Here is a 15,731-nt window from a genome sequence, read left to right on the forward strand (position 1 = left end):
TTGCAGGAAGTGCCTTTTAGAACATAGTTGTCTTAAGGCTTTCAGTTTTGTACCTTAATTATGGACGTTTTGGGTTTTTGTTTTATTAAACGACTAGATATAATACCCATCTTAAAAAGCACAAAGACTTGGGGGAAAGATCGAGCTGCTTCTTAATTGTTCTGCTTTTCCTAGTAAATGGTCTTCCGAGGAGGCACTCGGAGCTGGGACAGTTCATGCGACTCTGCTGTGCTGCGCCTGCGGGCATGCGCAGCAGCGCCGGTGTTCTATCTTTAGCCGCTCCCCGTCCGAATCGGGTCGGCTCTACTATGTGCGTATGCGCAGAACTGTGCGCATGCGCACAGGCGATTTTGTCAATTTCGCCGTCTTAAACTGCTCCCCTCAACGGGCACTTCGGAAGCGCATGCGCGCTTTGAATTTTTATCGCGGATGACGCGCATGCGCATGCGCGTTTTTCATTTTAACGGTCGCATTGCCAGGGGCACAACGGATTGCGGTCGGAGCAGCCGCGTTACAGACTTGTCGGAGCGGCGCTACCCCTTCTTTAAGGTCAGTACTCGTGCCAATTATATATTCTATATATATAATCTCGGCTTTCCTCTTTCACTAACTTTCTTTTGTGTCACTGCCCTTCTAGTTACCTGTTCCCGAGCTGCGTCACAGTACCTCATTGGGCCGTTAGAAGCAGCTCGGGACGCCGCACGCATTTCAAACGTGGGCAACTGGTAAATCTGCAAACATAAAGGGGATTGAAAACCTGCATTGACTTTAACCAAAGGAGTCACTTGAAGTTTTTTAATAGCAAAGATATTTTCTTTCAGAGAGATACTGTAATGGTGTTCCAAGGTGAGCTGTGGAGTGTGTGGTTTTATTAGACTGTTATAAATAATGTTGGTAATAGGTATAAACTATATATTAATCAAATCTGTATTTGAAAAACACTTTTTTTTTTAATTTAACTGGAATGTATTTGCACATTTTGTAGCAGCCTATATTATGATGTAATTGTATTTATATAACGTTTACTACCCCCGACGAGGCATCATTTGCATGTTTAAAACAAGGACTTACACATTTACAGTTCTTTCAGGGACCTCCTACCTCATAGTACTAACAGGCATTGGCAAAGCCAATAGGTCTTGTCTACGCAAGAGTTATTGGCTTTGCCAATGTGTTTTGACCAGAGTGGCTGCTGTTTAGCATGGCTATAAGTTAGTGGCATAGTGGCGTGAAGTTCATTTAGAGTACAGTGCAGTGGGGTACTGTGCAGTTGTTTAGAGTGCATTTGCGTAGAGTGCAGTGGCATGGGACAAAGTAGAGTGGAGTAGAGTGGCATACAATAGAGTGGCAGAGTGCAGTAGTGTAGAGTGGTGCATTGGCATAGAGTGCAGAGGAGACTTGTTTGGCAGAGAGTGCAGTGGCGTAGTGTTGAGTGGTGCAGTGCAGAGTTGATTATAGTGCTGTACAGTTGCGTAGAGTGGATTGATGTAGAGTGGCATAGAGTGCAGTAGCGTAGAATGCAGTAGTACAGAGTAAATTGCTGTACAGTGGCAGAGAGTGCAGTGTTGCAGAGTAGAAGGTAGTGGTGTACAGTGTAGTTTAGAGTGCAGTGGCATGTGGTAGAGTAGCATAGAGTGGCATACAATAGAGTGGCAGAGAGTGCAGTAATGCAGAGTGGTGCAGTGTCATAGAGTGCAGAGTAGACTCGGTGCAGAGTGCAGTGGCGTAGAGTGGTGCAGTGCAGAGTATAGTGCCTAGAGTGCAGTGGCATAGGGTGCAGTGATGCAGTGTAGTGGCATAGAGTGCAGTAGTAAAGAATAGTGTGGTGTAGACCTCTGACCTGCTTTAGGTCTAGAGCTCGCCCCCCACGTCAGCAGCACCACCCTGCTGTCTCGTGCCCCTGACCCCCATCCACGCTGCTGCTAGCGTGTTCGAGGCCCTCCTCCACCCGCAGGCATCCTCCTGCGCCTCATCCCTGGTGTCTAGTGGGCTCTGTTTAAGCTTCACTTGACCCGTGTGCCGCTTTTCGCCGTCCTGTAAGTGTTTGTTTTTTCCTTTTTTTCAGCGCCTTGCCTCCTTGCGCTTCTGCCCCCGTTGCGCCCCTTCTGATTGCTGTACCCCGATTGTAATTTGTGCCAGAATTGTTTTTTGTGACTGTGTTTGAACTTTTCCTTACTGTTTGTGCCTTGCTTTTTTCCCTGTTTTTTTCGCCCCTTGGGCGCTCCCCCTTGCCGATCTACCCTTGCCGCTGCCTCCCTGCGGCCCCGCCCCCATTCGCCGCTCCCTCCCGCCTCCCAGCTGCTCCTCCCTCCCGCTCCCTTCTTAATGGCTGGCGCTACGCGTCGCGAGTGAGCAACCTCTGACCTGCTTTAGGTCTAGAGCTCGCCCCCCACGTCGGCAGCACCACCCTGCTGTCTCGTGCCCCTGACCCCCGCCCGCGCTGCTGCTAGTGTGTTCGAGGCCCTCTTCTACCCGCAGGCATCCTCCTGCGTCTCATCCCTGGTGTCTAGTGGGCTCTGTTTAAGCTTCACTTGACCCGTGGGACGCTTTTCGCCGTCCTGTAAGTGTTTTTTTCTTTTTTCAGCGCCTTGCCTCCTTGCGCTTCTGCCCCCGTTGTGCCCCTTCTGATTGCTGTACCCCGATTGTAATTTGTGGCAGAATTGTTTTTTGTGACTGTGTTTGAACTTTTCCTTACTGTTTGTGCCTTGCTTTTTTCCCTGTTTTTTTCGCCCCTTGGGCGCTCCCCCTTGCCGATCTACCCTTGCCGCTGCCTCCCTGCGGCCCGCCCCCATTCGCCGCTCCCTCCCGCCTCCCAGCTGCTCCTCCCTCCCCCCTCCCTTCTTAATGGCTGGCGCTGCGCGTCACGAGTGAGCGACCTCTGACCTGCTTTAGGTCTAGAGCTCGCCCCCCACGTCCGCAGCACCACCCTTCTGTCTTGTGCCCCTGACCCTCGCCCACGCTGCTGCTAGCGTGTTCGAGGCCCTCCTCCACCCGCAGGCATCCTCCTGCGCCTCATCCCTGGTGTCTAGTGGACTCTGTTTAAGCTTCACTTGACCCGTGTGCCGCTTTTCGCCGTCCTGTAAGTGTTTGTTTTTTCCTTTTTTTCAGCGCCTTGCCTCCTTGCGCTTCTGCCCCCGTTGTGCCCCTTCTGATTGCTGTACCCCGATTGTAATTTGTGCCAGAATTGTTTTTTGTGACTGTGTTTGAACTTTTCCTTACTGTTTGTGCCTTGCTTTTTTCCCTGTTTTTTTCGCCCCTTGGGCGCTCCCCCTTGCCGATCTACCCTTGCCGCTGCCTCCCTGCGGCCCCGCCCCCATTCGCCGCTCCCTCCCGCCTCCCAGCTGCTCCTCCCTCCCCCCTCCCTTCTTAATGGCTGGCGCTGCGCGTCACGAGTGAGCGACCTCTGACCTGCTTTAGGTCTAGAGCTCGCCCCCCACGTCCGCAGCACCACCCTTCTGTCTTGTGCCCCTGACCCTCGCCCACGCTGCTGCTAGCGTGTTCGAGGCCCTCCTCCACCCGCAGGCATCCTCCTGCGCCTCATCCCTGGTGTCTAGTGGACTCTGTTTAAGCTTCACTTGACCCGTGTGCCGCTTTTCGCCGTCCTGTAAGTGTTTGTTTTTTCCTTTTTTTCAGCGCCTTGCCTCCTTGCGCTTCTGCCCCCGTTGCGCCCCTTCTGATTGCTGTACCCCGATTGTAATTTGTGCCAGAATTGTTTTTTGTGACTGTGTTTGAACTTTTCCTTACTGTTTGTGCCTTGCTTTTTTCCCTGGTTTTTTCGCCCCTTGGGCGCTCCCCCTTGCCGATCTACCCTTGCCGCTGCCTCCCTGCAGCCCCGCCCCCATTCGCCATTTCTTCCTGCCCCCCAGCTGCTCCTCCCTCCCTCCCCCCTCCCTTCTTAATGGCTGGCGCTGCGCGTCCGCGCCTGGATTGCGCCCAGCGCCACCCCCATCCCCCCCCCCCGGTCCTCAAGCCCCTGCATCCCCAGCCTTCGCTACTCGGCCAGCGAACTCCTCGCCCTCAACCCTGGCCCATCCACAGCCTGCTTCCAGGCCACCCCGAAGCACACCAAAGGACCCTTCTCCTGCCGCACCTGCAAGTTCACCTGCAACAGAACAACGAAGCCTACAACAACCAACACCAACCACCTGAACTGCATCCTCCTCAACACACGCTCCGCACGAAAGCACGGCATCCAGCTCTGGGACCTGCTCGACACCACCGCCCCAGACGTAGCCTTCCTAACCGAAACCTGGTGGAACGACTCCTCGGCCCCAGACATCGCCATCGCCATCCCTGACGGTTACAAGAGCACCAGAAGAGACCTCACCAACGGAATCGGTAGAGGGATAGCCATCGCCCACAAATCCACCCTCAAGATCCACACCCACATGGAAGACACCCTCAAGACAGCCAAACACCTTCATTTCCAGATCCACACGGACCCCAACACTACCCTCAGAGGAACCCTCATATACCATCCTCCAGGACCAAGAGCCCCCTTCAGCGACACCATCTCCGACCTCGCAAGCACCCACGCTCTCGCCTCAACAGACTACATCCTCCTGGGAGACCTCAATTTCCACCTGGAGAACAACAATGACGCCAACACCGCATCTCTGACCACCAACCTCTCCAACCTCGGACTCAGACAACTGGTCAACACACCCACCCACATCGCCGGTCACACCCTTGACCCACTCTTCTCTGCAAGCAACCACATCTCTTTCAGCCACACCTCCGAACTCCACTGGACCGACCACCACTACGTCCATTTCACCTTCAAGAAAAACACCGAACACCACCGCACCCCACTACTGCCTCACCGCGGTGGGGAAAAGTCACCATAGAAGAACAACTAACCAGCACCCTCGCCAAAAACCCACCACCCGACCCGGACTCCGCCGCCATCAACCTCCAACAATGGATCCTCAACTGCGCCAACATCCTAGCACCACTCAAGAGACCCACCGTCAACCAAGAAAAGAAAAAACCAGCCTGGTTCACAGACGAACTGATCACCTCCAAACGCAACTGCCAGAAACTCAAGAAAAAATGGATCCTCGAGCGCACACCCGACAGCCTTGCAGCCCTCAAGGAAGCCAACCGCGAACACCACCAACTGATCCGACTCGTCAAACGCTCCCACTTCACAGAACGCCTTAACAACAACGCACACGACTGCAAGGAACTTTTCTGCATCGTGAAGGAGCTCTCCAACCCCAACGTCAACGACGTCCCACCATCCCAGAAACTCTGCGACGATCTCTCCACCTTCTTCTACCAGAAAATCGCAGCCATCCACAACAGCTTCAACACCTCACCTCCCCCTGACCCCCACCCCCAACAACTCCTCCCACGCCGACCGCCTCACCACCTGGACCCACGTAGACGTCGCCAAAACCCTAAAGACCATGAACTCCATCCGCTCAGGATCTCCCTCTGACCCCTGCCCACATCACGTCTTCAACAAAGCCGACGTCACCATCGCCCCCCAACTCCGCAAGATCATCAACCTTTCCTTCAACACCGCTACCTTCCCGGACAGCTGGAAGCACGCAGAAATCCAACCCCTCCTCAAGAAACCTAAGGCTGACCTCAACGATCTCAAAAACTTCCGCCGATCTCCCTCCTCCCCTTCCCAGCGAAGGTCATCGAGAAGATCGTCAACGCCCAGCTCACCCACTACCTCGAAGACAACTCCATCCTAGACCCCTCCCAATCCGGCTTCAGACGCAACCACAGCACAGAGACTGCACTCCTCGCCGCCACAGATGACATCAGACAACAAATGGACAACGGCGAAACTTCAGCCCTCATCCTCCTAGACCTCTCCTCTGCCTTCGACACGGTATGCCACCGCACCCTACTAAATCGCCTCCACAAAGCCGGTATCCAAGACAAAGCCCTCAACTGGATCTCCTCGTTTCTCTCCGGCAGAACACAGAGAGTCCGACTCTCACCCTTCCGCTCCGAAGCCACCAACCTCATCTGCGGCGTCCCCCAAGGCTCCTCGCTAAGCCCAACGCTGTTCAATGTCTACATGGCCCCCCTCGCACAACTGGCCTGTCAGCACAACCTCAGCATCCTCTCCTACGCCGACGACACCTAGCTCGTCCTCTCCCTGACCAAAGAACCTCACATCGCCAAAGCCAACCTCCACGAGGGACTGAAATCCATCGCCGAGTGGATGAGCAACAGCCGTCTGAAACTAAACTCCGACAAGACGGAAGTCCTCATCCTCTGTCGCTCTCCCTCGGCCTGGAACGACTCTTGGTGGCCCACCGCCCTGGGCCCCCCACCCACCCCAGCCAGCCACGCACAAAACCTCGGCTTTATCCTCGACTCCTCTCTCACCATGTCCAAACAGGTCAACGCAGTCTCCTCCTCCTGTTTCAACACCCTCCGCATGCTCCGCAGAATCTTCAAGTGGATTCCAACAGAAACAAGAAAGACGGTGACCCAAGCCCTCGTCAGTAGCAGACTCGACTACGGCAACGCACCCTACACAGGCATCCCAACTAAAGACATCCAACGACTCCAACGCATCCAGAACGCATTTGCCTGCCTGATCCTCGACATACCCCGCCGATGTCACATCTCCCACCACCTGAAGGACCTCCACTGGCTCCCTGTGGACAAGAGGATCACCTTTAAACTCCTCACCCACGCACACTAAGGCACTACACGACACTGGACCCACCTACCTGAACACCAGACTCAACGTCTGTTCCCTCACGCCAACTCTGCTCTGCCAACCTTGCCCTCGCCATCGTCCCCCGAATCCAGCGCAAGACCTCTGGCGGCAGATCCTTCTCCTACCTCGCCGCCAAGACCTGGAACTCACTCCCGACCTCACTACGCCAGACCCAGGACCTCCTCACCTTCAGGAGACTCCTCAAGACATGGCTCTTCGACAATAGCAGCTGCCCCCCGCGCCTCGAAACCCTAACGGGTACATAGCGCACTTTATAAATCTAATGATTGATTGATTGATAGAGTGGAGTTTTGTAGTGTCAGTGGAGTGGCACAGAGAACAGTGGTGCAGAGTAAAGGGCAGCGGCATACAGTGCAGTTGTTTAGAGTGCACTGGCGTAGAGTACAGTGGCATGGGACAGAGCAGTGTCATAGAATACAGTGGAATAGAGTGTATTGGTGCAGAATGTATTAGTACAGAGTAGAGTGGTGTAGAGTATGGTGGCGACCAGTGCAGTGTTTCTCAAAGATTCCAAAATTAAATGGCCATTTTTCAGAGGATCTATACAATCTTGTATTGTCTGACATCTGCCCCATTACTGTTTCTTTCATGGAAAGAAGAGTGACCTTCATTTGTATTACGGACATTTGAGATAAGTAGGTGAGGTACTGGTTAGTTGAGGTACATCATCATACTTAGTATAACTCACATATAGTATAGCTCCCCTGTTAATATAGTTGATTTACAGTTAGCAGCTGAACTTAATTGTGTATGGGCAGTCAATTTCTTCTTTCAGTTAACTGGTTAGTCCAGTCTACTGGTATTTTGTACGAGCATCTATCCTATCTGCTCAGTTTATATTTTTTTCTGCAGGACATATTGTTACAGTGGTTCAAAAATGAGAATCAAATACAATATCTGTATGTATTTTGCGTTTTGCTTATTGTCAAATGTCCTTCTCTTAAGGTTCACCCCCAAATGTTGGCCTTCCTACTCTTTCTCAGACTTTTTCTTGTTGTTGGGCCTCTGAGCACTTTACCACTACTAACCAGTGCTGAAGTGCATGCGCTCTTGCCTTAAAATATGGTGATGTATGCTTAACACAGTTGGCATATTAGATTTACTTATGAGTCCCTAATAAATTGTACTTACCTATGCCCTGGATTTGTAAATTAAAGGCTACTAGTGCGCCCACAGTAATGATTGCGCATCCCAAGTAGTAGGTCAACATAACTTGCTTGTCATTCCAGAGTCTACGTGTGCAGTTCTAAACTTCCATTTTGATCTGTCAAGTTAAATCTTTCCAGGTTCAAACCTTTTATTTTTAAAACATATGTAACCCCTTTAGTGGGCCTGGGACAGATCAAAGGGCAGGGGCAAGTTGGACGTGTATTTTTAATTTTAACCTGTTGTGGTAATACAAAAACGATTACACTTGTCTTTCACCACCGCAAGGCCTAACTTTCACTTAAGCTAACATCAGGGTTACCTTGAAGCAGCCTGTCTAATTTTGAATTGAAAAAAACAAAATTTGGACTTTGGTGTCTATGGACTTGCAATTCAAAATCACAACTTATGGTCAAGTCTAACATTAATTTGTGTGGCTGAAAATGTCACATTAATAAATTTGCCGTTTTATTTTCTTAAATATTTACTGCCTACTGGCATGTCTACATGTTTGGGTGGGTGACGCATCATCTCTTGTGCATTCCCTCCAGACAGGCACACGCCAAGGGAGCTCAGGTGTGACTGGATCATAAATATCCTGATGGCCCACCCTGGGCAGGATGAAATGGTGCAGCTGGCACATCTAAATGGGCTGGCTATTCTTCCCACACATGGATGCATAATCCCCCTTAGCGAGTCTGCAACTAGTCACTGCACTTCCTGTCCTATTTGCACTTTCTTCAAAGGCCTCTTTTTTAAGTCTCCCCCATTTCAGAGGCACCACTGGGCATAATAACTGGACCTTTTTTTTCCCTTTCACTTGCTGCTTTTCTGTCCTTTTCTCGTTTTTTCCCTCTTGTGTTTACCCCGCAATGCTGGTGTCCCAGCATCCCCACCCACCCCATGCAAAGCGCTTCTCCCACCTCCTTATCGCTGGACCACCGCCTCCATACCTCTCTTCCTTAACGACGGCCGCCACGCTAGTGCGCCACAGGGAAGCCTGTTTGTGCATGGACGCCACCCAGCACCAGGGACCCTGGTTCTCACCCCTTCTGCTGGTTTAACGCAAGCACTCTACGTGCCCTCAACCCCATAAGATCATCAGCATGCCACCAAGCTGACCACATGTACAAACATGGATCATTTTCTTGCTGCGCCTGCTCCAGCATACTCCCAAGTACCACCTCATGATTCCTCACTGCTTCTTAACACATGCTCCCTCGTCAAGCATGCACTACAAGTCTGAGACCTCGACTCAACAGCTCTGGATGTCACCATCTCGCTATGAGTTGGATCACCCCTGCAGCTACCACGGACATTGCCACGGCCATTACGCACAACTACAAAATCATACACAAGGACAGAGCCAACCTTCCTGGAGGTGTCATTGCCATAATCTACTAGAACAACCTCCGCCTTTCATCATTTAGTCACATTCTGTCAACGCATGAGCATCTACATTTCCACATCCTGACCAACCGAAACACCTTCCTACGTGGCACCCTCATCTACAGGCCACCTGCACCTCAACCCCAGTCTTTACAAGACATTGTCAACCTCATTGCCTCTCCAAGCACTCACTTCCTCCTGTTACATCCCACTCTGTGATCTCGATTTACAGCTTGATACCCTCAATGACCCCCAATACATCAAACATCCTGTACGACCCCACAATTCTCGGCGTCAAACAACTAGTCATCGTCCCTACCCACAAACCCCTTCACATCCTCTACGCCATTCTCTCAGCAGGGGACAACCTCACCTTCATCCACACCTCCAAACACTGTTGGCTTGACCAAGTGCATCTACTTAACCTACTCAAACACTGCACGCCACCACATTCCCTAACCCCCTGGCAAACATTGGGGTATAGTCACGGAAGCACAGATCACCAAACGCTGTCAACCACTCCAATGAATCCGCAGGCAAACTAAAGCGCTGACTCTGAATGTGCAGCCAATGTAGCCCTCTAAGGAAATTGGCATGGAATCTACATAGCAAAACTCCCAAGTGGTTTACGCAAGACCTACATCAATCCAAGCGCGCCTCAGACGATTGTAATGTAAATGGAGCCTCCGCAAATCCACCAAACCGCACCGCCTGCAAAAATACAACGTACCACCATAACATACGAGCCACCCAAAAAGCTGCATTTCAAGCATGCCTCAACACCAGCACTCGCAATATCAAAGAGCTCTTTATCCTTGTCAAAGAGTTCACGAACCACAGGGCAGAAACCTCATCCATCCCTCCCTCCCAAGACCTCCGCAACGATCTTCCCCACCTTCTTTCACTGTAAGATCTGGGACATCTACAAAGGCTTCAGCATACAGAGCCCGCCTTCACCGCTCAGCACCATGGACCTTGCTCCCCCACCAGATACGAACTGCTGAACCACTATTACTGTAGAGGACACCCAAAGAATAATGAACTCCATCCACTTGGGAGCACCCTCAGATCCATGCCCTCATCACATCCTCAAGCTTGTCATTCCCATCATTTCACCAGAGCTTTGCTGAACCATCAACCTATCGTTTAAGACTGCCACATTCCCCTCAGACTGTAAACACGCAGAAATCCGCCCGCTACTCAAGAAACCCAAAGCCGACCCTAGGGAGCTGAAGAATTACTGACCCATGTCTCTGCTCACTTTCCCAGCCAAGGTAACGGAAAAAGCCATCAACTAGGAACTCGTAGAGTTCCTCGAGAGACACCGTATCCTAGAACTTTCCCATTTCCAATCTGGAAGCAATCACAGCACCGAAACTGTACTTTTGGCCACCACCAACAACATACGCATCATACTGCACAGCGTAGGCACTGCCGCACTCAACCTTCTAGACCTCTTTACTGCATTCTAGACAGTCTCCCACTTCAGCATCTGAGACAAAGCCCTGAGCTGGATCTGGTCCTTCCTCACCAGAAGAACACAGAGGGTCAGACTACCACCATTCACATCAGAACTTAGACACTTGCTGCAGAGTAGCCCAAGGATCCACACACTGCCAGAAGCTTTTTAACCTTTCATGGCTCGCTCGCTAAGATCATCAAACACGAGGTAAAGATAGTCTCCTACGACAATGACACCCAACTGATCCTCTCCATGTCGGACGACTCTGCTCAAGCCAAGATGCATTTTCCCAATGGGAGGAGAGCAGTCTGCCCTTGGATGGACGTCAGCTGCCTCAAGCTGAACTCAGACAAGAAATGCTTGTGATTGCCTACACCCCATTCTGCCTGGAATGACTCCTGGTGGCCCCCCCACTCATTTTAATGCCCCCACCCACATTAACCAATTGCATAACCTGGCGTTTACCCTTGGCTTCTCTATCAATAACACAACAAATTAACGCTGTCTCCTCAACAAGCTTACACACCCTCTGTAGGAAAATGCCTCCTTTTTGCAGTCCACAACCCCCACCTACCCCAAACACTTTTTTCCTGCTATTGATGCTGACTCTACTGAGTACTGAAGTGTGTTGAGATCCTGCTAACCAGGCCCCACCACCAGTGTTCTTTCAGTTAAAATGTACCATTATTTCCCCAAATTGGGACACCCCTCGCACACAGATAAGTCCCTGGTACCGACCTCCAGGACCAAGAGCCCCCTTCAGTGACACCATTTCCGACCTCGCAAGCACCTACGCCCTCGCCTCAACGGACTACATCCTCCTGGGAGATCTCAGCTTCCACCTGGAGAACAACAACGACGCCAACACCGCATCACTGACCACCAACCTCTTCAACCTCGGACTAAGACAACTGGTCAACACACCCACCCACATCGCCGGTCACACCCTAGACCCACTCTTCACTGCAAGCAACCACATCTCATTCAGCCACACCTCCGAACTCCACTGGACCGACCACCACTGCGTCCACTTCACATTCAAGAAAAACACCGAACACCACCGCACGGCCACTACCGGCACACCGCCGCTGGTGAAAAGTCACCGAAGACCAACTAACCAGCACCCTCGCCAAGAACCCACCGTCCGACCCCACCGACCCGGACTCCGCCGCCATCAACCTCCAACAGTGGATCCTCAACTGCGACAACACCCTCGCACCACTCGAGGCCCACCGTCAACCAAGAAAAGAAAAAAGCAGCCTGGTTCACAGACGAACTGATCATCTCCAAACGCACCTGCCAGAAACTCAAGAAAAAATGGCTTCTCGGGCGCACACCCGACAGCCTCGCAACCCACAAGGAAGCCACCCGCAAGCACCACCAACTTATCCGACTCGCCAAACGCTCCCACTTCACAGAACGCCGGAACAACAACGCACACAACAGCAAGGAACTCTTCTGCATCGTGAAGGAGCTCTCCAAACCCAACGCCAACGACGTCCCACCATCCCAGAAACTCTGCGACGCACTCTCCACCTTTTTCTACCAGAAAATCGCCGCCATCCACGACAGCCTCAACACCACACCGCCGCCAGACCCCACCCCCAACAACTACTCCCACGCCGACCGCCTCACCACCTGGACCCACGTAGATGACGCCGAAACCCGAAAGACAATGAACTCCATCCTCTCAGGATCCCCCTCAGACCCCTGCCCACACCACGTCTACAACAAAGCCGACTCCACCATCGCCCCCCAACTTCGTAAGATCATCAACCTATCCTTCGACACCGCAACCTTTCCGGACAGCTGGAAGCACGCCGATATCCAAGCCCTCCTCAAGAAACCTAAGGCCGACCTCAAAAACTTCCGTCCGATCTCTCTTCTCCCCTTCCCAGCGAAGGTCATCGAGAAGATCGTCAACGCACAGCTCACCCACTACCTCGAAGACAACTCCACCCTAGACCCCTCTAAATCCGGATTCAGACGCAATCACAGCATTGAGACTGCACTCCTTGCCGCCACAGACGACATCAGACAGCAAATGGACAACGGCGAAACTTCAGCCCTCATCCTCCTAGACCTATCCTCCACCTTCGATACGGTCTGCCACCGCACCCTACTAACTCGTCTCCACGAAGCCGGAATTCAAGACAAAGCCCTCAACTGGATCTCCTCTTTTCTCTCCGGCAGAACCGAGAGAGTCCGACTCTCACCCTTCCGCTCCGAAGCCACCAACCTCATCTGCGGCGTCCCCCAAGGCTCCTCGCTAAGCCCAACGCTGTTCAACGTATACATGGCACCCCTCGCACAGCTGGCCCGTCAGCATAACCTCAGCATCCTCTCCTATGCCGACGACACCCAGCTCATCCTTTCCCTTACTAAAGATCCACACACCGCCAAAGCCAACCTCCACGAGGGACTGAAATCCATTGCCGAATGGATGAGAAAGAGCCGCCTGAAATTAAACTCCGATAAGACGGAAGTCCTCATCCTCGGACGCTCCCCCTCGGCCTGGGACGACTCCTGGTGGCCCACCGTACTGGGTCCCCCACCTACTCCTACCAACCACGCACGCAACCTCGGCTTCATCCTCTACTTCGCTCTCACCATGTCCAAACAGGTCAACGCAGTCTCCTCCTCCTGCTTCAACACCCTCCGCATGCTCTGCAGAATCTACAAGTGGATCCCGACGGAAACCAGAAAAACAGTGACTCAGGCCCTTGTCAGTAGCAGACTTGACTACGGCAACACACTCTACACAGGCATCCCAGCAAAAGACATCAAACGACTCCAACGCATCCAGAACGCATCCACCCGCTTGATCCTCGACATACCCCGCCGATGCCACATCTCCCACCACCTGAAGGACCTCCACTGGCTCCCCGTGGACAAGAGGCTCACCTTTAAACTCCTCACCCACGCGCACAAAGCACTACACGACGCCGGACCCGCCTACCTGAACAACAGACTCAACTTCTACGTCCCCTCCCGCCAACTCCGCTCTGCTAACCTCTCCCTCGCCATCGCTCCCCGAATTCAACGCAAGACCTCCGGCGGCAGATCCTTTTCCTACCTCGCCGCCAAGACCTGGAACTCACTGCCGACCTCCCTGCGCCAGACCCAGGACCTCCTCACCTTCAGGAAACTCCTCAAGACATGGCTCTTCGACCGATAGCAGCTGGCCACCCCCCCCCCCCCCCCTCAGCGCCTTGAAACCCTAACGGGTACATAGCGCGCTTTCTAAATTTACTGATTGATTGATTGGCAAAAGGTACCAGTGGTACCAAGGGCCCTGTGACCAGGGAAGGTCCCTAAGGGCTGCAGCATGTGTTGTGCCAACCTAAGGGATCCCTCAGTTAACACAGGCACACTGCCCTTGCAGTTGGTGTGTGTTGGTGGGGATAAAAAGGCAAAGTCGACATGGCATCCCCTTCAGGATGGCATGCACACCAAATACTGCCTTGGCATACGTAAGTCACCCCTCTAGCAGGCCTTAATGCACCCTGCCTTACGGCTTTATTCCACAGGTGAGGGCATAGCTGCATGAGCAATATGCCCCTACAGTGTCAAAGTCCATTCTTAGACATTGTAAATATAGTGTGACCATATTAAGAGCATGGTCTGTGGGTTTGTCAAAACGAACTCCACAGCTCCATAATAGCTACACTGAGCACTGTGAAGTTTGATATCAAACTTCTCCAAATAAGAAACCCACACTGATGCCAGTGCTGGATTTATTACAAAATGCACTCAGGGCATCTTAGAAATGCCCCCTGTATTTTACCCAATCCTTCAATGCAAGACTGACTGGTTTGTGCCAGCCTGCCACAGAGGGACTAGTTTCTGACCTCCTGGCGTGAGAGCCTTTGTGCTCTCTGAGGCCAGAAACCAAGCCTGCACTGGGTGGAGGTGCTTCACACCTCCCCCTGCAGGAACAGTAACACCTAGCAGTGAGCCACAAAGGCTCAGGCTTCCTGTTACACTGCCACAGGGCACTCTGGCTAGTGGAGATGCCCGCCCCCTGGACACAGCCCCAACTTTGGACGGAAAGTCCGGCGGAGATAATGAGAAAAACAAGAATGTGTCACCCCCTCAGCCAGTTCCACCCCCTAAGTTGACCAGAGCTGTAGTGACCCCCTCCCCCTCCTTGGAAAATCCTCCATCTTGTTTTAGAGGATTTTCCCAATAAGGATAGGGATGTGCCCCCCTCCCCAAAGAGAGGCACAAGGAGGGTGTAGCCATCCTCAAGGTCAGTAGCCATTGGCTACTGCTCTCCAGCCCTAACACCCTCCTACACTCAGTATTTATGGGCGACCTTGAACCCAGGATTTCAGATTTCCTGACCTCAAAACACCCGTGGAGAAGATGGAGACAACAACTGACGGCCCCAGCCCTACCTGCCTGTCTCCAGACTCAAAGAACCTGCAACAGCGACGCATCCTGCGGGACCAGCGACCTCTGCCGACTCGGGGTACTGCCCTTCAACCCAAAGGACCAAAAAACTCTAGTGGATATGGGCTCTGTCAAACAACAAGGAAGAAACCATCTTTAAAGTGACACCCACCTCACTCCTGAAGCGTGAGTCCCCGCCACTCTGCACCAACGCCCCCAGCTTGTGTCCAGAGAAACCAACACTGCAGCGTGGACCCCCAGGTGACTCCAACGACGTGGCCACCCTGAGACAATCTCCCTGCATCCCCACGGTGAAGCCTGCAGAGAGAATCCAGAGGCTCCCCCTCACCGCAACTTCCTGGTAACAGAGATCCCAACGCCTGGAAGAAGCACTGCCCCTGCAGCCCCCAAGAGGAACCAACTACCGGTCCAGAAGTGACCAGCAGGCATCCCTCATCCTAGCCCAGTCGGTGGCTGGCCCAAGAAGAACCCCATGCCCTGCCTGCATCACCAGAGTGACCCCTGGGTCCCTCCATTGATTTCTATTCAAAACCTGACACCTACTTTGCACACTGCACCTGGCTGGCCCTGTGCGCCTGTTTGGGACACCCCCCAACCTAGTGC

At 52.6% G+C, this 15,731-nt stretch overlaps 1 long non-coding RNA gene across 1 annotated transcript in view; it reads left to right on the forward strand.

The window, feature by feature from the left end:
- The first annotated feature begins 521 nt into the window (after positions 1 to 521).
- LOC138286385 (uncharacterized) overlaps positions 522 to 15,731 on the forward strand; it is an 82,316-nt gene continuing 67,106 nt past the window's right edge. The window contains exon 1 of the long non-coding RNA XR_011201983.1: positions 522 to 549. This is a non-coding gene — a long non-coding RNA (uncharacterized lncRNA). The remainder of the gene's footprint in view (positions 550 to 15,731) is intronic.

The sequence above is a fragment of the Pleurodeles waltl genome, chromosome 3_2, assembly GCF_031143425.1.
Source record: "Pleurodeles waltl isolate 20211129_DDA chromosome 3_2, aPleWal1.hap1.20221129, whole genome shotgun sequence".
Lineage (NCBI taxonomy): Eukaryota > Metazoa > Chordata > Amphibia > Caudata > Salamandridae > Pleurodeles > Pleurodeles waltl.